The sequence below is a fragment of the Balaenoptera borealis genome, assembly GCF_965194805.1.
Source record: "Balaenoptera borealis genome assembly, chromosome: 19".
NCBI lineage: Eukaryota > Metazoa > Chordata > Mammalia > Artiodactyla > Balaenopteridae > Balaenoptera > Balaenoptera borealis.
In genome coordinates, this window is record NC_138878.1 from 1530815 (window position 1) to 1554314 (window position 23500).

The 23500-nt window shown below is 52.2% G+C and overlaps 1 protein-coding gene and 1 long non-coding RNA gene across 5 annotated transcripts in view; one reads left to right on the forward strand and one right to left on the reverse strand.

Moving 5' to 3' along the window:
* The window catches only part of ZNF469 (zinc finger protein 469), a 284463-nt gene that overhangs the window by 202175 nt on the left and 58788 nt on the right, over window positions 1-23500 (reverse strand). The window lies entirely within an intron of this gene.
* On the forward strand, window positions 6268-21187 carry LOC309617088. Its single transcript, XR_014237750.1, has 3 exons — window positions 6268-8214; window positions 8470-8613; window positions 10998-21187. It is a non-coding gene; the product is annotated as an uncharacterized lncRNA (long non-coding RNA).

Consider the following 23500-nt stretch of genomic DNA (forward strand, 5'->3'; position numbering starts at 1 on the left):
GGGTCAGCACCTCCTCGGGTTTCTGAGCTAGTGTCAGCTGCCAGAGGCTTCCCTGCCTTCTCCACCTGAAACAGCATCTTACCCAGCCTTTACCCTTTAAACCACACAATCTGGAACACACCCATGTGTTGTCTGTTCACCCACTGCCATGTGAGTACGTGATGGCCACTTATGTCTGCTCTGTCCCCAGAACTGGGGACATAGCAGGTGCTCATTAAATATTTTTTGGATGAATGAAGAAATTCGCTTTATCTAGCTTTAATGGGCATGGTGGTTTTAAAATATGCTGTGAAATGCATGGACACTCCTTCCTTTGAAAGGTGGAGCCTAATTCCCTTCCCTTCAGTGTGGGCTGGGCTTAGAGATTCGCCTCTAATGAATAGAGGTTGCGGACATGACAGTGTGTGACTTATGAGGTCAACAGGCACCACCTCGCTCCCGTGATTCATGGCTCTGGGGGGCGGGGGGGGGGGGGGCGTCAGCTGCCAGGTTGTGAGGAAGCTCAAGCAGCCCCATGGGGACGTCCACACGGCAGGTGACCCCAACAGCAGCCAGCGTGAGTTCTCCAGGCGTGAGCTTGGAGGTGGACCCTCCAGGCCCCGCAGGCCTTCAGGTGACCACAGCACAAGCCCATCTTGACGGAGAGGCTGTGAGGCCAGAGCCACCCTGCCAAGCTGCTATCAGATTCCTGGACGGAAACTGTGAGATGGAGCACAGCTGCTGCATCTCGGGGTCCTTTGTTACACAGCAGTGATAACTACCACAATGGGAACGGGCTTCGTCTGTGCCTTGAGTCCCATGTGACACGTGGTGCCTGAGCACCGGCTGTGCGCCAGCGCTGAGGATGGAAAGAGGAGCATCTAGATGGCGGGTGGTCCGTGGGAAGAGGCATCCCTGCCAGCTTCTGTCCCACTGGCCCCAGAGCCTGCTCCCCGTCTCTCCGTACAGGGGGCAGGACCCCTGAGGCCACGGCTGGTCTAGGCCGCTGTCCCCCCACTCCCCGCAGCACGGTTCACACAAAGGCCTCGAGAGAGGGCACAGCCAGCCTCCTAGATGGGGTGCCCGGTAGCGCTGCCCAAGGCCAGTAAATCACGACCTGATTTACTGGGGCAGCAGCCACGAGGCTCCGAGGACCGTCAAAGGCAGAAACCCACGGACAAATTATGAACAAGATGTTTCTCCTCTAGAGACCCTTGGGGACCATGACCCAGGTGAGAAGTAACTGGCTGTTCAAGAGCGAGATGTCCCCTCCATGACGTCCTGCTGGAGGCGCAGGCAGGGCTGATCCTCAGGAGGCCGCGTGGCCCCTGGGGAAGAGCTCTGTGTGGGGCAGGGCCTCGCCTTCCTGCTGTGTGGCCTTGGGCACCTGGCTGCCCTCTCTGAGTCTCACTTTCCCGTCTAGGACGAACGGTGACACCAGGGTGCGAAGGGCCATTGTGAGGACCCAGGCAGAGAGTGAGCGTGAGATGGGCCTCGGGGTCCACGGCGCGTGACCACTGCATGGCCCCCCACACTCCCTGTGGCCTCTGTGCAACCAGTTCTCAGTGGACCCGCCAACCCCGCCTCCTCCTGTTTAAGCCCCGTGGGCGGAGCCCAGGCTTCCCCAGTCGCGGTGCGGGCAGACCCAAGGAGAGCTGAATTGCGCCGGCCCTTCCCTCTGAGAGTCACAAAACCGTCCCACTCAGAGCCAGCCCCTTACCTGGTCCAGGCAGCAGACCCGACCCCGGACCGGCCCCTCTGAGCTGGCGGCCGACGAGCTTGGGTGCCGTCCAGATGAACCCAGGCTGGGATTCAGGGCACTCGTCTGCGAAGCACAGCTTCACACACTCAGTGCCCCTCGGCGCGGGCCACAGCCCTCTCTGGGCCTCAGTTTCCCCCCAGACTGAAAGGGTAGGGCTGGCCTCAGAGGTGCCACAGTTCCAGGTGCAGCCAGGCAGGTGGGGCTGAGTCAGAGCCCAAACCTCAAGTGAGAATAGACTATTGCTGATTTGACCCGAGGCCTCGGGACAGGCTGTGGATGGCGCCGCGGCCTCCTCTGGGCAGGATGGTTCCAGATGCCCAAATCAATCATTGTGGGACCGGCTATCTGCCCATCAAATCATCCTCTTTGGAGTTCCATCTCATCTTCCCAAGCCCACAGAGGATGTCCTCGACCAGTTTACTCAGAATATAAATCACTCTGGAAGAGATTTCTGTTTAGATAGCTCAGGACATGAAAACCAATAAGAGAGTCATCAGGCCCTTTCTTGATGTCCACAGCTCTGCTCTCGTTGGAGCCTGTGTGGTACCCCAAAGTCCCAGAGCAATTGTCTGTTTCTACCCTTTCTCTAAACGAAATTACACATGCCTCACCCATTCGGCGAGGACTGTTACTACCTGTGTGTCAGGCCCTGACGATGTGCCAGGGGCACCCGCCAAAGCAGGCCTGACTTCCAGAAGCGAACTGCAACCCATTCCTGGACCAGGGTGGGCAGCGGCCACAGCCTCACACCCGCTCCCGGCCAGCCTCTCCCTTCCCCAGAAAACCCTCACGTCCACAGCCTCATACCAAACCATCAGTGTGAACTAAACTGTGAATTTTCAAATCACCACTTACCACGGCCCCCAGACAGCCCTGGTCCACCCCTCCTGGCTTCCTCTAGCTGTCTCAAGGCTGGGAGATTTGTTTGTGCACACTGCAGAAATTCACACTCATCTGAGAGCATGTCCGCGCACACCTTATTTATTGCCGAGATCTGTGTGTGATTACAACGCAGCCCAGCTGTGTTCTGAGAATAGACGGTTTGCAACAAGACTGCCACCACGCCGCGAAGCCTGGGCCCCCTTGCCAAACTGGCCCCTGACTGGGGCTCAGAGAGAATTACTTCCTGGGAGAGCAGCGGGGTCTCCCGAAGAAGCCTTCCGTGAGTGTCCACGATCGCCGGGCTCCCTCGAACTCCTGAAACCCGACGCTCCCTCGTCCCTTTCCAGGACAGAACAACAGGACGTTTCCCTTCGGCCGCACTGTCCTGGCACCAGAAAGGTGGATTTATGCAAGTCTACTGAAACGTTGACAAACCCCTGGACTGGAAAATAAAGAAGGGCTTAAATCTGCCCCAGAGCGAATCACAGTGGGCGGGGAAGGAGGAAAGGACACAGCGTGAAATTGCAGACCTTGCCCCACGCCCGTCGGAGGAGGCTACGTGGTGAGGCCACCCTCTCCAGCAGGAGCTGAGTGCTTCCAGACGCCGGCCGAGCACCTGGTGCCCGAGGCCACCAGGCCTGGGAGCCACAAGCGTCCTGGGGGCAGATGATACAAGTTAACACAGACCGTTTCTTCCCCATCCCGCTGCCTGGTGTGTGCAGGGAAAGTGACCTCTGCCAAGTCTTGGGACAAACCTGACTGGCGTCCCATGTCTGCACCCTCCCCCCGGGGCTGGGATGACCTGACGGGACCCTGAAATGGTTAAGAGTGAGCTCTGGCGCTGGGCAGCTCAGTGCCATCTGCTGGCCACGTGACCTGGGCAAGTGTCTTCATCCCCAGGTCCCTGATTTCTCATCTAGAAGAGGAGGATAATCAATAACTCCAAGCTGGCTGATTTGTGAAGGGAAATAACCAGGTAATCAAGGTCAAGAGCTCAAGAGAGTAGCTGGACCAAAGCCCATGCTCCACGGGTATTGACCCTCATCATCACCACCACCATCATCACCATCACCAATATCATCAACATTGTCAGCACCATCATCACCACCATCACCATCACCATCAACATCACCACCATCACCACCATCAATATCATCAACATTGTCAGCGTATCATCACCACCATCACCACCACCATCACTGCCACCACCATCAGCAACACCATCGTCACCACCATCACCATCACCATCATCATCATCACCACCACCATCACCACCATCAATACCATCAACATTGTCAGCGTATCATCACCACCATCACCACCACCATCACTGCCGCCACCATCAGCAACACCATCGTCACCACCATCACCATCACCATCATCACCACCACCATCACCACCATCAATACCAAAAACATTGTCAGCGTATCATCACCACCATCACCACCACCATCACTGCCGCCACCATCAGCAACACCATCGTCACCACCATCACCATCACCATCATCATCACCACCATCACCACCATCAATACCATCAACATTGTCAGCGTATCATCACCACCATCACCACCACCATCACCATCACCACCGCCACCATCAGCAACACCATCATCACCACCACCACCATCAGCACTATGACCACCATCACCATCATCATCATCATCACCAATATCATCACTGTCACCATCATCATGACCACACCAAACTACCTTCCAAGGCCCCACCTCCAAATACCACCCTGCTGGTGGCTAGGACTTCAGTGAATGAATCTGGGGGTGATGCAAACATTCAGTCCTCTCTCCTTGAGAGAGGCAAAACTGACCAGTAACTCACCACCAAACACAATCACTACTTCCTATCTGCCTATATTCCATGAGAGCAGGAATTGTTATTCCCTTTAAAATTCTCAGCTGGGCCTATTACCGTGTCTTGGTGTTTGGGGACTGACGAATGAATGAATGAATGAGGCTTATCACTTGGCTCCCAGGAGAGATGCTGGAAGAATTCTGACTTTTGCCCCAATACATACCTCTTCTTTTTCCTCTCCCTCAAAGCTTCCTCCCCTACTCTTGTTTATTCAGCTCCCTTGGCCCTTTCTCTCTTCTGTGACCGAATGAAGAAAAATAAATATATTTTAAAAGAGTTCAAAGTACCTGCGGATGCATCTTGTCAACTAATCTTCCCGAAACCCTCGGGGTGGTGACGTCATTACCCCGTTTGCCAGAAGTGAGACAAGGCCACACTGTTGAGGCAGCTTGTGATCTCAAATCCAGATTTTCAGACCCCAAATCCAGTACCCACCCAACTGCAGGATGCAGTCTGGTCTGTTCATGGCCCGGGAACCCCTGGCCCCAGCTGGAACCTGGGCCGCCTTTGTGCCTTCCGGAAAGAAGCCAGCCTGGTGCCTGCAGATGCCGGACGACGCTACAGCAACAACTAAGGACGCGTGGGACGAGCTGGGGCCTCGGGGCCTCTGGGGAGATGCTGGCCAACCCTAGGACCGCCCACCTCCGTGCCTGGCACCTGAGATGTCAGGTGTCCTGAGGGTCGAGCAGCACCCATTGGGCCTTGGGTTTTCGGCAGGCTGGAACTTTTGGTGGAGCCTTCAGGCTCCTTCATTATGGTTCGCCCAGCCCAGAGCCCCTTTCCTTAGGCCTGTCCCCAACACGCAGGGTCCAGCCACGGCCAAGTGCTCAAGCCATGCGGGAGCACCCCTCAAGACCTCAGTGCCGGCAGTTCCCAGGGCTGGACTGAAGTCTGTGGACACCAGTCCTGCTGGAGACCTCGTAAAGATATTGACAGATATTCTTTCAAAATAGCGAGTACTTCAGGAGGGCTGTTCAGACCCTGACTCCATCTGTACAACTGGCACTTCTCTTCCTGTTTGCAACCTTCAGGCTCTTCCTCAAGCAGCCTCCCAAACACTGCTCTACTGGCCAAAGGGCATAAGGAGCCTCAGAGGGATCAAGTCAGGAGCCCCCAAGGGGATCAGGACAGGAGCCCTCAGGGGAAGTAGGACAGGAGCCCTCAGGGGAAGCAGGACAGGAGCCCTCAGGGGAAGCAAGATAGGAGCCCTCAGGGACTTGCAGTCAGGTGGAGAGGACTCAGAGCAAAAGCCAACGACCTCTCAGGTAGTCGGGGCTGGGGCCATGGTCATTGCCCCCAGTCCACTAGTGATGGGTTTCCCAGCAACAGCACACACGGTTCTCTCAGGACCCCGTGTCCATATCCCGAGGCCCAGGCCCCGGCCACTGCAGACGGAATGCTCCCCCGGCAGCAGCAGACAGCCCCTCATGTCTCCCTGCCCTTGACGGCCTCCTGGACCCATGCCACTTGGCCATCCACGGCCCTCCCACTTGGCGGGACAGTGCCAGCAACACACTGTGCTATGCTTGGCGCGAGCTCTGACACGATGAAGGATGAGTTGGACAGCAGCGGCCACGCTGATGCCAAACGAACTGATTTCACAACGCAAGGGTGACCCGCCAGGGCACCTCCACCCCAGCGAGGAGGGCGCCAGCCCCTCGTCCTCATGGTGGGTGCGGGGACAGAGGGGAGGGGACGGCACGATGGCACGTCTGCTCTCAGCGATAACACACCCACCTCTGGCAACGACCCAAGGGTGACCCACGCCTACCTGGCAGGCCTGCTGCCACAGCCAGAAGGGCACGGAGACCCCGCCGGGAAGCCGGGGTCCAGAGGGCACCTCCAGTTAGCGCACACAGTGTCCACGGCCGCTCTGATCGTGCAGCTGCCTGGCAGGAAGCTGAAGCAGCTGCAGCTCCGGCTGGGTGGCTGGACTTCTGGGTCTCTGGGGTCCCGCCTGCACAGGGGGGCAAGGACGCTGGCCCCACAGGGATGCCCGGCCCGGGGCGGGCGAAGGCGGGGGGGGCGTGTGAATGGAAAGCCAGCCTTGAACCTTGTTTCCACCACCCTCCAGAGCCTGCAGAGCTGCTGGGAGCTCTAGCCCTGGCGTGTGGGATGCTCATTACACGGGGGGAGACGGCACAGCAGAGCAGAAGCGCAGACCTTAAACCAACACGCTTATCCCGCGGCTAAGCAACATGGGGCACCCCTGGGAAATCTGAAGACCTGAGTTGGAACCCGAGCCCAGGCCTTCCAGCTGTGGGACCTGAGTCTGGGGTCATCGTGTGGGAAATTGAGATCCCGGCACCCACGGTGCAGGATTTCGGGCCCCACTGCTCCCCTTCCCCACTCTGTGACGTGGGGTCACAGCACGGGACCCAAGGTGGGCAGGAACTGAGGGGGGTGCAGGGAGGACTTGCCCCTCCCGCCTTCGCCGTGGCTGGGATGGGGGCCCAGCTTCACCACAGGGGCGAGATTAGCTTCCCCAGAGACTTGGGGAGACAGTTCAAGGCACCCAGATCCTGCTCATCCAGGAGAACTCCTTAAACCCAGCACCCGTGCTAAGCCCACATAACTCTCTCCAGCGTCTAAGAGAACCCGGAGGCTCTCCAATGCTGCACGCGGTCCCCTTTGCTGCAAAGGGACAGCATTTGGGACCTCGCCTAGAACGATGACATTCTAATCCAGCCGCACGGGAGGACACAGAAAACGTTGTGATTAGAAAGAGACATCGGCAACACACAGCACAGCCTGCCCTGCCACCTGCTGCTGGGCGTCCCTGGACAAGTTGTCGAGCCTCTCTGAGCCGCAGTGTCCTCCTGAGGACGGGGTTGGCCACACTCCTTCTGAGGGTCGCTGAGGACTGGAGAGCAGACGTCCGATGCTCAGCTCGGCGCCTGGCACGCAGCAGATGCTACGCTCCCTCCCTGCGCGTGACGTGAGGGCTCAGACGCCCACACGTGGGACAGTGGTGACCGGGCAAACAGCTGAGGCTTCTTCCCACAAAGTTCAGAACGTCCCTGGTGTCAGAGAGAAACCCGAGCTGCCTGCAGACGTGTGATTGCATTCACATGGAGCGCCTTTCTTTTTTTTTCCCCAGTGCACATTTGATGTGGTCACTGGAGTCTTAAATGTTTATAGCTGTTTGCAAACACGCTTCTGCCCCACACTCAGGAGGGAACAGCTAAGTGGAAGCTGAGCATGTGTCCCCCAGCCTCGTGGGACACAGACTCCATGCAGGCGGGAAGGTCATCCTCTGGTGTGGTCAGAAGCTCTGCCACTCAGGGTCTCAGGACCAAGACGCCCCCGGGGTGGACACACTCCCGAGGCACAGCCTTCTGCTGGTCAGCGTGTGAGCCAGGACGGCCACGGCTCCACGGGGTCCGTGCCCCAGCTTCTGGGACAGCACTTCAGTCGCCCCCGTGGCACCCCCGCCCCCACCCCCATCTCTCCTCAGGTCACGTGGCCTGGGCAGAGCTGACCAGCTCCGAGAACTGCCACACGATCCAGCCCATCCGAGCAACCGTCGCCTGGTCTCGGGGACTGGTCCAGGGGGCAGTGGCCCATGAGGTTCTGGGACACGGCTGGGAGCCCTGGAGAAAGGAGCTCGTGCCACACAGGGGCGTGACCAGACCCTGCCAGACGCCACCCTGCTGTCATGAGGGCCGGCCCTCCTGAGAAGGAAGCAGAGCCTCGAGCCGGACACATGCCCTCAGGGCTCAGGTCAGCAGGTCCGCTTGTGCTGGGGGCGCCTAGGCTGGGTTTCTGCCCTTGCAGCCAAAGGGCCCCGAGTGGTAAACGGCTCTCCTGGCTTCCCCGCGACGCCTCCCCAGGTGGCCCGGCCAGCCTGCCGCCCTGCCTGCAAGCCCTTCCCCTGTGCCCTCATCAGAGCACAACGCTCGCATCTGTAAGTGCCGCTGGCTGGGCCACCTGGGGCCGGTCACAACCTCCCTCTGAGCCTGTCCTTCCTCTCTCCAGGCAGGAGTGCAGCTGCCTGCCCCTCTCGTGGATTCCTGGGAGCGTCAGAGGTCATGGACATGGAAGCACTTCCCAACGGCAGGTCCAGGCTAGGCCAGGGACCACGGAAGCCCCTTCCAGCTAGCAGGGAGCCAGCAAATGAAGGTGAGCCCTTTGGCCCCATGTGAGGGGCTGGACTGTGGCCCAGAGACGTCAGGTACTAATCCCTCAACCTGTGGATGCCGCCCTACATGGCAAAGACGCTGCGGGTGTGAGTTAAGATGAGATGCTCCTGGATGACTTGAGTTCGGTCACAAATATCCTTAAAAGAGGGAGACGGAGGGAGAGGAGAGGAGGCAGGGATGGAGGGACGCAGCCCGGAGCCCCCGGAGCCTCTGGAGGGAGCTCGGCCCTGCGACACCTGGATTCGGGGGCTTCCGGCCTCCAGGTCTGGGAGAGGACAAATTTCTGTTGTTTAAAGCCCCAAGTTTGTAACAGAGGCAACAGGAAACTAATATTCCACGGAAGGCAAAGCATGACTGCAACAATTTGCAAAATCCCATTTACACGTTTATACACACACCGCCCCCGTTCAAGCAACCCCGTCGCTCTCCCGGGCTCTGCACCAGCCTCACCTCAGCCTCCGTCTCAGCCCTGCCAAATCCAACAGGGATGCTTATAAAGCACAGTTTTGCTTGTGCTACTCCCAGCCTAGAGCCTTCAATGGCTCCCCATTGCCCTCAGGACAACGACGAATCTCAAACACGCATCATATGGCTGTGTGTGATCTCATCCTCATCTACTTCTCCAGCTCAATCTCTGCTACCCTCTCCTTCCCCGCCCTCCTTGCTCCAGCTAACACGAGCCTCTGTTAATCTCACAAACATGTCATCTCTTCCACTATGCGAATCAGAAGTGTGAGGTGTGCAAAACGCCCAGCATGGCGCCCGGCGTGTGGGGGCCGTGGAGGGGAAGGGTGTCAGTGCTGGTTCAGCTACTACCCAGGCAGATGCCCAAGGGTCCCTCTTTTCTCCTCTAAAATGTGTCGGTGTTGGACCTGAAATTAGCCTTTAAAGTCTTCCCCACTCTTGTGAGTCTATACTAATCAAAATGTTTCAGACCAAGAAAAAAAAAAGAGAGACGCCCAGAAAAGTGGGAAGGTTTGGGCCTGATGTATCCAGATTAGCTACATACGTGGATTCGGACCCACCCACCAGTCCGAAGCCCGAAGCCCAAAGCCCCATGTACGAGCACCCACCTCGCAGCACAAAGGATCAAGATGAGGAAACAAGACAGAAAAGTCAAGGCAGGACAGGCAGGGGTCGGAGTTAGGAATGGTGCATGAGGCTCTCCAAAGTTCCCTGGAATCTGCTTCCCTCCTGGTTGGTTAGTATTTCTGTGGCTTTTTCTGCGGTGGCAACCAGCACAGGGAGCAATTCCCCGCCCCCAGGATCCAGCCCAGTGCCCCGCATACAGCAGGAGCACAATAAATCCGCGTTGGGTATACCCAGTGCTTTCCAGAGAGGAGTCCCAGGCCTGTGCAGGCACACGCGTCCACGTGGCCCAACGTCCCTCCCCGAGTCAATTCCTCCCTGACCTCACGAGACCTCTGTACCCCACCTACTGCTCGGGTACGGCGTCCAAGCGTTACCACGTTCATCCTTCTGGTGCTATTTTGAGAAGTGCACTCAGACGCTTTTGCTGTCAGAGGTGACGGGGCAGGTACACAGCTCAGAAGGTACCACTGAAGGCGTGCCCTCCCCCCGATCTTATCCACGTTTGCTGAACCTCCAGAAACTTTAAAAAGTGCTGCTGTGTACGTAATGCCCTTCAGTGTTTTTATTTTTTTAAATTAATTAAATAATTTATTTTTGGCTGCGTTGGGCCTTCGTTGCTGCAAGTGGGCTTTCTCTAGTTGAGGCGAGAGGGGGCTACTCTTGTTGCGGAGCGCGGGCTCTAGGCGTATGGGCTCAGGAGCTGTGCTCGTGGGCTCTAGGCGCACAGGCTCAGTAGTTGTGGCGCACGGGCTTAGTTGCTCCGCGGCATGTGGGATCTTCCCGGACCAGGGCTCGAACCTGTGTCCCCGGCATTGGCAGGCGGATCCTTAACCACTGCGCCACCAGGGAAGCCCACCCTTCAGGGTTTTAATAGAGCATCTTCCCCTCACTGGGGTCAAGGTTCGGGAAAGAAGGGTCTTCCTTTTCAAATGGGAAAATGAGGCAACACCTGGCTTACGGAGCATCCGTCCTACAAGTATGTGCAAAGACTGCTAGAGACACAGGACGTGGTCGCTGCTCCAGGGAGCTGAGGGGCTAAGCCAGCACTTCTCAAACTCTGGTAAACACAGGAGCCCCCTGGGGATCTTTTTAAATGTAGAGTTTCGCGCAGTAGGTCTGGGCAGGGTGAGGGTCTGCATTTCGCACAGGGTTCCTGGGGAGGCTGAGGCTGCCAGCCCAGGACAAGCATCAGTGTCCCCACCTCCAGAACCAGAAGCTCTGGGACTGGGGTCCATGCTTAACGAGGCTCCAGGGGTTCTGGTGCTCTGTCAGGTTCAAGCACCACGGGATCCAGACCGTGTTCAGCAGACGTCTGCCCGGGAGCTGCCGCGATGGCCTCACTAAAGAAGCCGGCAGTGCCCTACCAGGTCACACAGCCTCAGAATCCTTCTCAACACAGCAGCTCGGGCAATCCCCGGGAGTCACACTCAGGATGACGACAGACAGTCTCCCACGATGTCACAGACGCTACAAAGTGACATGGGACCTCGGGGGAGGGAGCCAGCCGCGGTGCTTGGGGTGAGGGAGATGTCACGGAATTGGTGAAACAGGAACAGACACCGGGAGGATGGGGGACGGGGGCATTCTCAGGCTAATATGGTAGGCACTCGGGTGGGAGAGCAGCTTGGGCAAAAGCGGGGCGGGGCGTGTGTAATGAATGCTCATGGTTTGCTCGGAAACAGTGAGTGTGAAAGAGCTTAGGGCCAGACCAGAGTTCCAGAGTGGACATGGGGTCACGGAAGGAGAAATGGTGGCAGAGGCAGAGCCCAGCGGGCTGGAGGCCGCGATCCCAGCAGGAGGGTCTGGGAAACAGACCCCAGCAGCCACCCCTACCCCTGCCTCCCTGCCCAGGCGGCTTCCTGAGACCCTGCTAGGGGGAAGAGAGACCGGGGACGCCACGGGAGGAGGAGAAAGAGGATGGAAGAGATTCGAGCCACTCCAAGATAAACACTCAGAGAAACTGAAAAAGTCGGGACCGATTACACTAGCCATGGGAAAAAAATTAGCATTAGGCACTGCATTTTAATAAAGCATCTGTCTGGTTTTGATTTCGCAGATGTAAAAAAAAAAAAAAAAATGCAGGCAATCTGGAATTAAGTTGGACTACTTCAAACTTCTATAAACCACATTTGGGATTCGCTCAGCATTTCTGAGGTTCAATTTACAGAGACTTCTTCAAGTCAAAAAAACCCTAAATAAACTCTGGGGGGGGGGGGACGTTGTCAGGGTCGTGATTCATAATCTGTTTCCACAAGAAGCATTATCCACAGAGTGAGGCAGGCTTTCCTTTATTATTCTAATTGGCATAATCTAGCCTTGTTCTAATTACAGAGAGGCTGTGAATTGCTGCATTTAGAAGACCTGCAGGAGATTTTCCAATTTTATCAAGGAGAACTTGGTTATTCGTAGAACGTGTGGGTTCTTGGGTTGAACACAAGCCTGCACAGTGGGCACAGAGGGTGCTGGGGTTCTGGGGACGCCAGCAAGACGGGCGAGGCCGTCAGCTTCGCGGGTCTTTCGCGGGCAACGCCGGGCAAGCACCGGACCACGGGGCGTCCACACCCCTCCACATTCAAGGGCTTTCCCACCAGGAGCGCTGGACCCCCGGCCGCCTCTCGCGGGAACGTGGCGGGGCCTCAGCAGGAGCTGACCTCGGGCCAGACTCCCACCCGCTCCTCCTGCTAACGGAGGGCACTCCCCACGCCCTGCCACCCCCCAGGACCCCCCTCCCTACCCTGGGCAGTCCAAACTCACGTGGACCGTCCAAAGTCCAGGGTCCCCGAGGGTCCGTCTGACCAGCAGCTACTCTGGAACCCACCCTCCGCTCGGTCACGGGCTGCTTCCTCGAATCCTTTGGCCAATGCACCGCCAGCCCGACCAGCCCCGGGCGGGCCGACCCTCCAGCGAGGGCAGTTTGCCCCCTCCATCCACCTCCCAGCAGCTCCCTCACCCGGGCTGGCGCATTTGAGCAGCCGATGCCATCTGGGCTGAACTACCTCTTCTTGGGAAAAGGGGGAGCCCTGCCACATTTCGGGGGTACTGGGGCTCGCACTTATTGTTTAGAGCTATCGTCTGACTCTTCAGCCCCTCTGGTGCTCTCCGGCAGAAAAGGCTGGTGCCAAAAACAACTCTGCAGCACGTGACCCAAGCCTGGCTCACCTCCCCGCAAACACATCGAGTGGAGCCTGCGGGTGGGGCGGCCCGACCCTCCACACTCGCTACCCAGGCTGGCTGCGGAAGAGCAACGCTTGTTTCCAGAGGCTCCTGGCGAAGCCTCCCATTACGGGCTGATTTATCAGGAAAGGGGATAAAGAGGCCAAGTTTGCATACCCGTCAGCATGACCCAGTTTGACAAATCCAGCGTCCCAGCGGGAAAGAGACATCCTTGGATGTGGGGGCCTGGAGGCGGAGCTGGTCCTCCCAGGAGGAAGGTCACTGGGCCAGGCTGGACTCCTCCTCCTGGGGCCCCAGAATCTAAGATACTGTCACCGTCATCATCGTCAGAATAACAAAGGGCAACCACCACAGCGTCTACTTCAGGTGGAGCGACTTCTAAGCGTGCAGGATACTTGTGTTGTCTCACTCCCCCCGGGGCCACCCCAGGCAGTGGGAGTGGGAGCGGGTCCACACGTCTGTGCGCGTGTCTTGTGTATGCACCAGCGTATGCACGTTTGTTTAAGCGAGCGTGTTTCCTGGGAGTACCCGCGCCCGCGTCCCAGCACAAGCCCAGCCAAGGCAGGCAGGAGCCGAGGGCCAGCGAGGCGGTGTCCCCTGAACACAGCCATCAGCAGCGCTTGCTTAATGACAAGATTATGGGAACTGCATCACAGGGGTCTGATGCCTCCGGCGCTTTCCACACACCCGTGAAGGTCGTCTTTGTGGTCCTGGAGTTTTTTCTTTCATCACTGGTCTTTTTGCTTGTGTAAACAGTGGCGCTTTATTGCAGACTTGAGAGGTGCCCGCAACCTGAGATGGGGAGGTGACGGGGCGTGGGCGCCGCCCGCTGCCCAGCACCACTGCTCGGCAGTGATCAGAGAGCAAACAGCCCCGACGCCAAAAGCAGAGGAAACCGAGACCACGGGGCCAAGAAAAATTGCCTTTTTCTTTCCAGTCTCCTGCTAAGATAGCTTTCCAGTTGGCTGCGCCTTTGGGGGGATGGCACAAAGAATACGTTAAATAGCCGGTTCCTCCCACTTTCCAAAGGGATCTTCCAGCGGCAGGCCGGCCGTGGCTCTGCTGTGCCTCCGTCATCGCTCTCCCCATGTCGCTGGGAGATCTGGGCCCTTTGCCCCGACGCTGCCGGGCCGGGGACACGCCAGGCTGTGGTGCCACCCCAGCACGGCCCGGGGAGCAGGCCTTCTTCAGATGGAGCCGTGTTGAGGACTGCGGAATCAGTCAGAGACGCGCGGCCCTCCCTTTGGGGGAAGGCAGCACTGCCACCTGGGAGGGGGTCTTCCCGGCTGTGGACACGAGGCCGGGACAGGTATCTGCCAGCTTGGAGCCTCTGTGTGTCCGCCTCACCTCCACATAGTTAGGGCTACTCAAACACTGGCTTGCTTGCATCTGCTCTCCCAGTACACCCGTCATTTTGTCATTTTGTCAGCGGGTTACCGATCACCGCCTGCCTCGGTTCCCTTAACCATTTCTTGTCCCGGCCCCAGTCTCCACTGAACCTTTCTCCATGGCTGCACCTGGCACAGTGGCACTACAAGGTCGGGTCCTGTTTCCCACATGGCACCCTTGTATGCCCAAGAGCTGGACAGGAGTGGGGCAAGAGGGCGGGCATCTTCGGGAAAACGAGTTTGCTTACTTACGGGTGAGCTGTCAGGGGCAGAGTCAGTTGGATAAATCCTCAAATGTCTGGGCTCCTTCCCGAATGCTGTGGACCTCTGACCCCCGTGCTGGAAAGTCCCAAAAGAAAGTCTCACAAGCTGGGCCCCTTTTGCCCTCAGCATCTCATTCAGCCTCGTAGGAGCAGAAGAGGGGAAGGGAGCAGGTGGGAAGGAGGTGCGTCCTCAGGCAGGTGGGCTGGGAAGGATGGCTCCAGGCACAAGTATGAGCGCCTGGGGGAGATGGGGGCTGGCATCTCTGGGTTTGACCTCGGTCTCTGTGTCCATACGGTACCTGGTTATCCATACGGTACCCGGTTAAATAGATACCAAAGGCAGCGGCATGGAGCCAGTGAGGGGTGTGTCACTGGGCAAGGACGGAGGCGGGTGGGCCAGCCTCACCTCCCTGACCCACGGGGGAGGCGAAGGCAGGAAGGAGCAGGGAGAGGGGTTTGTGCCAGAACCTTTGCCTCTGCTGCTCAGCTGCTCCCAACAAAGCTGCTCCTTCCCTCCTGCCTCTGGAGGGGCTCCCCCTCTGCCTGGAGCACATCCTCACATCCAAGCCCACAGGGTCCCCTCCTCCCATGGGACGTCTTTCCTGTCCCCCCCCCAAACAGACAGGTGGGCTGCAATGATGGGATCCCCTTTTAATTGAGCACCTACTACATTTGGCAGGTCCTGCCTGATGGCTTTACACATTTTAACTAAGTTCTGGCTTCCTGAGGCATAATTTACATACAGTAAACTTCACCCCTTTCACACGTGCAGTTGGATGACCTGACAAGTGTTTCTGGCGAGGCTATCCCTCCCCGGCAACAGAGACACAAAACACCGGTCCCTTAACAGACGGTCCCTCACCTAGCGCTGGCCCCAGGCAACCACCTCTCTCTTTTCTGTCCCTGTGGTTTCACTGTTCTGGAACGTTCTGTACGTGGAATTCCACAGCACGCAGCCTTTGAGTCTGGTCTCGTCCACTTACTACAATACTCCTGAGACCCACGTGGTTGTACCAGCATCCTGTTCCTCCTTATTTCAGAGTAGCTTCCACTGTATGGACGCACCACTGTCTGTTCATCTGGGCACCAGTTGACAAGCACTTGGGTTGGTTCCAGTCTTTGGCTACTTTGCATAAAGCTGTTATAAACATCTGTGTGCAGATTTTGTAGGAATGTAGGTTTTCATTTCTCCCCAGTAGACACCGAGAAGCAGAACTGCTGGATCCTATGTAAAGGGTACTTTAACTATTTAGGAAACTGTCAAACAGTTTGCCGACAAGGCTGTGCCACCAGTAAGGTGAGACATTCCTGTTGCACCGCACGCCCGTCAGCGCGTGGTATAGTCTGACTTTCTTTACCTTTCCTGTTTTTAAATTTTCTTATTTTAGCCATTCTAGTAGGTGCCTAGTGGTAATTCACAGTGGTTTTAATTTCGATTTCCCTAACGACTAGTGATGTTGAGCATCTTTTTGTATATTACTTCATGTATTATTTCAAATCTTTTACCTGCTTCTTATTGGATTATTTGTCTTAGTATTGAGTCATAAGAGTTCAGTATTCTGGCTACAAGTCCTTTGTCAGATGTGTTTTGCAAATACTTGCTCCTAGTTTGTGGCTTGTCTTTTCATGTCCTTAAACGTGGCTTTTAAAAGCAGATTTTAAATTTGATAAAGTTCAATTAATGAAGTTTTTCTTTTGTGGTCATTTTTGGGTATCCTAAGAGTCTTTGCCTAACAAATTATCACAGAGATTTGTTTCTGTTCTCTTCTACATGTTTTATGGTTTTAAAATTTTACCTTTAGATTTATGACCTTTGTAAGTTGAATTTTGTATATGGGCAAGATCTAAGTCAAGGTTTATTTCTCTCTTTTTTGCATATTAATATCCAGTTGTTCCAGTACCATTTGTTGAAAAGACTGTCTTTATTCCATTGAGTTATATGGGCACCTTTGTTGAAAAATCTATTGACCATCTGTATGTGGGTCTACTTCTGGACTTTATTCTGTTTTGTTGATTTACATGTCAATCTTTATGACAATGTCACACTGTCTTAATTACAGAGGCATTATAGTATGTCTTAAAATCATATAGTGTGTCTTGCAACTTTGTTTTCCTTTTACAAAATTGTTTGAGCTATTTAAGTTCCTTTACATTTCCACGTAAGTGTTAGAATTAGCTTGCCAATGTCTACCAAAATAAGTCTGGTGAGATTTTGATTGGAATTGCACTGAATTGATAGATCAGTTTGGGGGGAATTGGTATCTTAACAAAACTAAGTCTTCCAATCCATGGACATGGTATAGCTCTCCAATTATTTAGGTCTTCTCATATTTTTTCTCATCAATGTTTTGTAGTTTTTAGCATACAAACCTTGAACATATTTTGTAAGATTACCACCAAGTATTTCAACTTTGTGATGTTACTGTAAATAGTATTGCCTTTTAAATTCAACTTCCAATTGTCCATTTCTAGTATATATAAATACAATTAATTTTTATATATTGACTTTGTGTCCAGCAACCTTGTTAAATTTGTTAGCTCTTGAACTTTTTTTTTTCTTTTTTGGCAGATCATTTGGGATTTTCTACATAGATGATCATGTTGAATTACACATAAAGGTGATTTTATTTCTTATTTCCAATTTGAATGCCCTTTACTTTTTTTTTTTTTTTGGAGTGACTTCACTGGCTGGAAACTCCAGCCCAACGTCAAATAGAAGTGACAAGAGCAGACATCCTACCTTGTCTCTAACCTTAGGAAGAAGCCTTCAGTCTTTCACTGTAAAGTGTGATGTGAGCTATAGGTTCTTCACAGATGTTCATTATTTGTCCGTTATTATCAGAGCCTGAGGTTCTCTTCCACTCCTAATTACCACAGTTTTTTTTTTTTACAAATCAATAATGGATACTGAATTTTGCTAAATGCTTTTTCTGTATATATTTAGGTGATCATATGTTTTTTCTCTTTTAGACCACTGATATGATGAATTACATTCATTTGTTTTAAAATGTTGAATTAATCTTGCGTTCCTAGGGTAAACAGAATTGGTCATGATGTGTCACTCTTTTTATATGTTGTTGGATTTGATCTGCTAAAATTTTGCTAAGAATTTTTGAGTCTATATTTATGAGGGATATTGGTCTGTAGTCTTCTTTACTTGCAATATCTTTGTCTGGTTTTGGTATCAGGGTTATTCTGGGCTTGTAAATTGAGTTGGGAAGTGTTCCCTCATCTCCTATTTTCTGGAAGAGTTTGTGTAGAATTGCAATTGTTTATATCTTAAATATTTGGTAGAATTCACCAGCTACCAGCTATCTGGGCCTGGAGTTTATTTTTGTAGGAAAATGTTTAAGTATGAATTCAAATTTTATGTTGTATAGAGAGCTGTGTGTGTTATCTAATTCTCCTTTAGTGACCTTTAATAGTGTGTGTCATTCAAGAAATTTGTTCATTATATGTATATTATTAAATTTATTGTCATAAAGGTTAATAGTCTCTTATTGTGTGCCTTACTATTGCAGTTTATGTCTGTAGGATCTGTAGTGATGTCCCTCTTTCATTCTGGATATTGGTAATTGTGACTGCTCTCTTTTTTCCTTGATCTGTCTGGCTAAGGCTTTTCAATTGTTGTTTTGCTCAAAAAACCAGCTTTTGATTTTGTTGATTTTCCTCTACTATTTTTCTGTTTCCAAGTTCATTGATTTCTGTTCTTATCTATATAGTTTCCTTTCTTCTGCTTATTTTGGATTTATTGTGTTCTTCCTTTTTCAAGGCTCTGAAGGGTGGAAGCTTAGATTATTGCTTTGAGAACTTCTTCTTTACCAACAGGTACATCTAATGCTATAAATTTCCCTCTAAGTGCTGCCTTACCAGCATCATCCTATAAATTGTCATATGTTGTGCTTTCTTTGATATATACATCTATCTATCTATCTATTTATTTATTTGGCTGTCTCAGATCTTAGTTGTGGTGTGCGGGCTCTAGAGCATGCAGGCTCAGTTGCCCTGCGGCATGTGGGATATTAGTTCCCTGACCAGGGATTGAACCCATGTCCCCTGCATTGGAAGGCGGATTCTTAACCACTGGACCACCAGGGAAGTTCTGTGCTTTCTTTTTTGTTCAATTAAATTATTTTCTAATTTCTCTTGATTTTTTGACCCGTAGGTTACTTAAAAGTATGTTGTTTAATTTCCAATATTTGGAGTTACATATTATTGATTTTTAGTTTAATTCTGTTGTGGCCAGATAATATACTTCACATAATTTCACTTCTTTTAAATTTGTTAAGATTTGTTTTATGGCCCACCATACTTTGTGAATGTTCCATATGCACTTGTAAAAAAATGTGTACTCTGCTGATATTGGGAAAATTGTCCAATAAATGTCAAGTAGATCAACTTAGATGATATTATGATTAAGATTTCTACATCCTTACTGATTTTCTACTTGTTCCATAACTTACAGAGAGGCATACTGAAGTTTCCAACTATATTTGTGGATTTTTCTATTTCTACTTTACTTTTTGTTTCACGTGTAGATGAGGGCACATTTACAGTGTTACGTCTTCCTGCAGAATGACACTTTTTTTTTTTTTTTTTTGGCTGCGTTGGGTCTTCGTTGCTGCGTGCAGGCTTTCTCTGGTTGTGGTGAGAGGGGGCTACTCTTTATTGCAGTGCATGGGATTCTCACTGCGGTGGCTTCTCTTGTTGTGGAGCGCAGGCTCTAGGGACGCAGGCTTCAGTAGTTGTGGCTCGCGGGCTCTAGAGCGCAGGCTCAGTAGTTGTGGCGTATGGGCTTAGTTGCTCCGCGGCATGTGGGATCTTCCCAGACCAGGGATCGAAGTGTGTCCCCTGCATTGGCAGGTGGATTCTTAAGCACTGCGCCACCAAGGAAGTCCCCAGAATGACAATTTTATTCCTATAAAATGTCCCTGATCATCTCTGGTAATTTTCCTTGTTCTGATGTCTACTCTGTATGATGTTAATATCTTTACCCTAGCTTTCTTTTGATTTGCATTTTCATGGTGTGACTTTCTCTGTCTGTTTACTTTCAATCCACTTATGTTTTAATGTTAAAAAAAATTTTTTGAGAGAACATATATTTGTGTCTTATTTTCTACACAATCTTATCTCTATCTTTTCATTGGGAAGCTGAATTTAAATCTATCATCTTACTATTAATTTTCCAATTTGTCTTCATCTGTTCCTTTTAAATTTTTGTCACTATTTTCCTCCTTCTATTGGATTGAGTATTTTTTATGATTCCATTGCTACAACCTTATTGATTACCTCTCCTTTTAGTTTTTAGTGGTTGCAACAGGGCTTAAAATATATAACTTTAATGTATTAAAGTCTGTCCAGATAATATTAAACCACTTCACATATAGGGAAATAACTTTACAACAACACATGTTCTCATTTCCTCTTTCCATCCTTTGTGCTATTGTTGTCATATATTTACTTTGACCAGCTATAAACCCCACAGAACAGCACTATAATTTTTGTTTCACATGGTCTATTTTTGTGTGTGTTTTTGAAATCTTCACTGAGCATAAAATTCACCCATTTAAAGTGCACAGTTCCAAAGGCCAGAGGTTCTCAAACTGTGTCAGAATCACATGGAGGGCTTATTAAAAGGCAGATGGCCTGGCCCCTCCCTCTAGAGTTTCTGACTCAGCAACTGTGGGGCTGGGCCTGAGAATCTGCATTTCTAACAAGTTCCCAGGTGACGCTGATGCCCTTGGTCTGGGGCCACCCCCACCATGAGAATCACTGCTGTAAACAAAATTACTAACACAGGTTATCAACCTAACTTGAATGATGATATATCCATACTGGGAGGATGGGGAGAGGTGGGTTGGGGTTTAAGGGAAAAATTCTGATGGCCCATTAAGTGGTCTCATCCAGTGGGTCTGTGGGAACCCAGGACACCTGGCTGTGAAAGAGAAAGGGCCTCCTCCGGTGACAGCGCTCAGCACCCTCTCTTTGCCCAAGGCAAGACTGCTATTCTAACCCAATAATCACTTTTAATGAATGAAGGAATCTTTCTCCTCCTTCTCCCCTGATGTGGTCCGTCTCCTCTTCAAGCAAACCTAACATGTGGGGAAACCTAAGTCTATCCAAAATATTAGTTAGCCAATGAATATTTGTTTTACAAAACATTATTTTTTTTTGCTTTTCCAACATAGCAAGTCTAAACACCTCCTTTAAAAACAGAGTCCAGGGTATACTGAAAACAGGCAGAATGATGACAAAAGTTCATCTCACGCTCTACCCTTTGGTGGCAAAATGAGGAGTCCTCTTGAGGGTAAGAAGCAGGCGATGGTGCTCCTTTTCTGCATCAGTGCCCTCGGGAAGGGCCCGGCGTATCAGCGGAGCAGATGCCACTCAGGGGCACGGCTCCTTTCACCCCAGCCTTCAGAGCCCAGTTCATAACCTGTGGCGCCCCTTCCCTCCTCTCCCCCAATTCTCACAGCCCAACCCCTAAGCCCCTTTTACCAGAGCCCCCCCAAACCTTCCCCCCTATTCTCCCAGCTGTCACCCACCCCCCAAGCCTGGGGCCGGTCCTCCCCTCCCATCTCCAATTCTGCATCACGTGACAGAGGGAGGGGGCGGCGGGGTGGTCTCGAGAGTTCAGTCACTGGAATAGGATTGAAAAGTCACAGAACTCCTAGGAGAGAGAATAAAGCGTCGCATTCCCCTGTGGCCTGCGTTACAGACCGAGGAGTTTTCAGAAGCTGTGGATCACAAGTCAATACGACCTCCGTGAGAAGCGAGCCAGGCAGTGCTTTAAAAGTGGAAAGAATTCGGTGAGTGAGTTTCACTTTGCTGCAATAAAAAAGCCTGGCTACGTCCTGACGGTGACTGGCCCTGGCAGGAGGAGTGGAAGCGGGGTACGAGGGCACATCCCCAAGCTGCCTGGGATGCCAAGTGCCAGGAAGGAGAACGGACACCTCCCCGCTCCCAGGGTAACTATAGAATATGTTGCTTCCTGTCGAGGTAGTGTTCTGATTTCGATGGACTCCCGTGGCAAGAAAAACAAGTTCATCTGCCAGTGGGGAGTGAGGCTGGGGAGAGGGGAGAGGGGAGAGAAGAACAGAAGGGACAGAGGAAATTCCACAAGCTACAAAAAGTTGGGCCCCTCCGTTCCTCAATAAATAGTGTTTTAATTTGTTGTGATTAATTCAACGTTTCGTTTTAGTTATGAAAGTTGGGTATGTGTGGTTTGGCAAACACGTTCAGCTTAGCCCCCCCCAATCCGCTCCCATTTTCTCCTTCTCTCCCTGGAACTCCCCCCACCCCTTTTAACCCAGATGAGTGAAGGAATAAATTAGTCCGGAAATGTTTCTGCTCCAATAAAACATTATCACCTGTCAATCACCAGATAAGTACAGGAAGGCCTCTCCTTTGCTCTACCATTTCTATGGCCTTGGAAAAGCGTGCCGGGTTCCAAAATTAGAACTTCTTTGCCACATGCCACATGGGAATGAGCCACACCCCATTCTGCCAAAGCTTTTAGGGCCACGCATGAGAACCCATCATTTCACCATCCACGGTTCACATACGTATTTCACGTAATATCTGTTTGGATTTAATTGACTCTTTTTTTCCAAAGCTGCTTTTTACCCAAACTTACAACAAAAGCAGATGAGTATGCAAGATGATGTGCTGGTCATTTGCGAGCTGTGATAGATGCTCAGATGGCCTTTGGGCTGACAAGTCTGGGACGACCTGCAGCAGGCAGCTGACAAGCCCGCCAGGGGACAGAGACGCAGTGATAACAATTAAAAATGTGCCCACCTTAACACTGGTATTTCCCTCAGCTGGTTTCCCCCCCCCCCCAACATCTTTATTGGAGTATAAATGCTGTACAATGTTGTGTCAGTTTCTGCTGTACAACAAAGTGAATCAGCCATATGTATACATATATCCCCATATCCCCTCCCTCTTGCGTCTCCCTCCCACCCTCCCTATCTCACCCCTCTAGGTGGTCACAAAGCACCGAGCTGATCTCCCTGTGCTATGCGCCTGCTTCCCAGTAGCTATCCATTTTACATTCGGTAGTGTATGTATGACAATGCTACTCTCTCACTTCATCCCAGCTTCCCCTTCCCACCCTGTGCCCTCAAGTCTGTTCTCTACATTTGCGTCTTCATTCCTGCCCTGCCACTAGGTTAATCAGTACTGCTTTTTTAAATTCCATATATATGCGTTAGCATATGGTATTTGTTTTTCTCTTTCTGACTTACTTCACTCTGTATGACAGATTCTAGGTCCATCCACCTCACTACAAATAACTCAGTTTCGTTCCTTTTTATGGCTGAGTAATATTCCATTGTATATATGTGCCACATCTTCTTTATCTATTCATCTGTTGATGGACATTTAGGTTGCTTCCATGTCCTGGCTATTGTAAACAGTGGTGCAATGAACATTGTGGTACATGTATCTTTTTGAATTACAGTTTTCTCTCAGCTGCTGTTTTGAGTTCCAAGTTCAAGACGTTTTGGAGCAGGACCTGCTCTATTATTCTGTGGGAGAGAGGGCAATGTGTGAAGCCCGCTGCACTGGCTCAGGGCACCACCACTTCCACCACCCCGAGCTCTGTTGGAGAGGGTTCTGGCAGTGTCTGGAGGGTACTGGACAGGCCTGGGCTTGCTCCTCGGCGTCCCAGGACAGATCTCCTTCTCCGGCGCCTCTGCGCCTTGACTGACAGGACACCGGCTCCCCAGCCAGCTCCCTTGATGGCCCAGGTCCAATGCATCATGTTCTCTCTACTGCATCTCTGGGTCCTCAGAGAGAAACGCCGGCCGCATCAGTTCACCCTGGCATCTCCGAAGACAGAAGCACCCAGGGGTGGCGCACACGAGGCCCTTCGTGATGATGGATGTGAGCCTGAATTCACGAGCGTTTGCACAGGCTGGTCCTAATAACACAGGATCACCAGCAA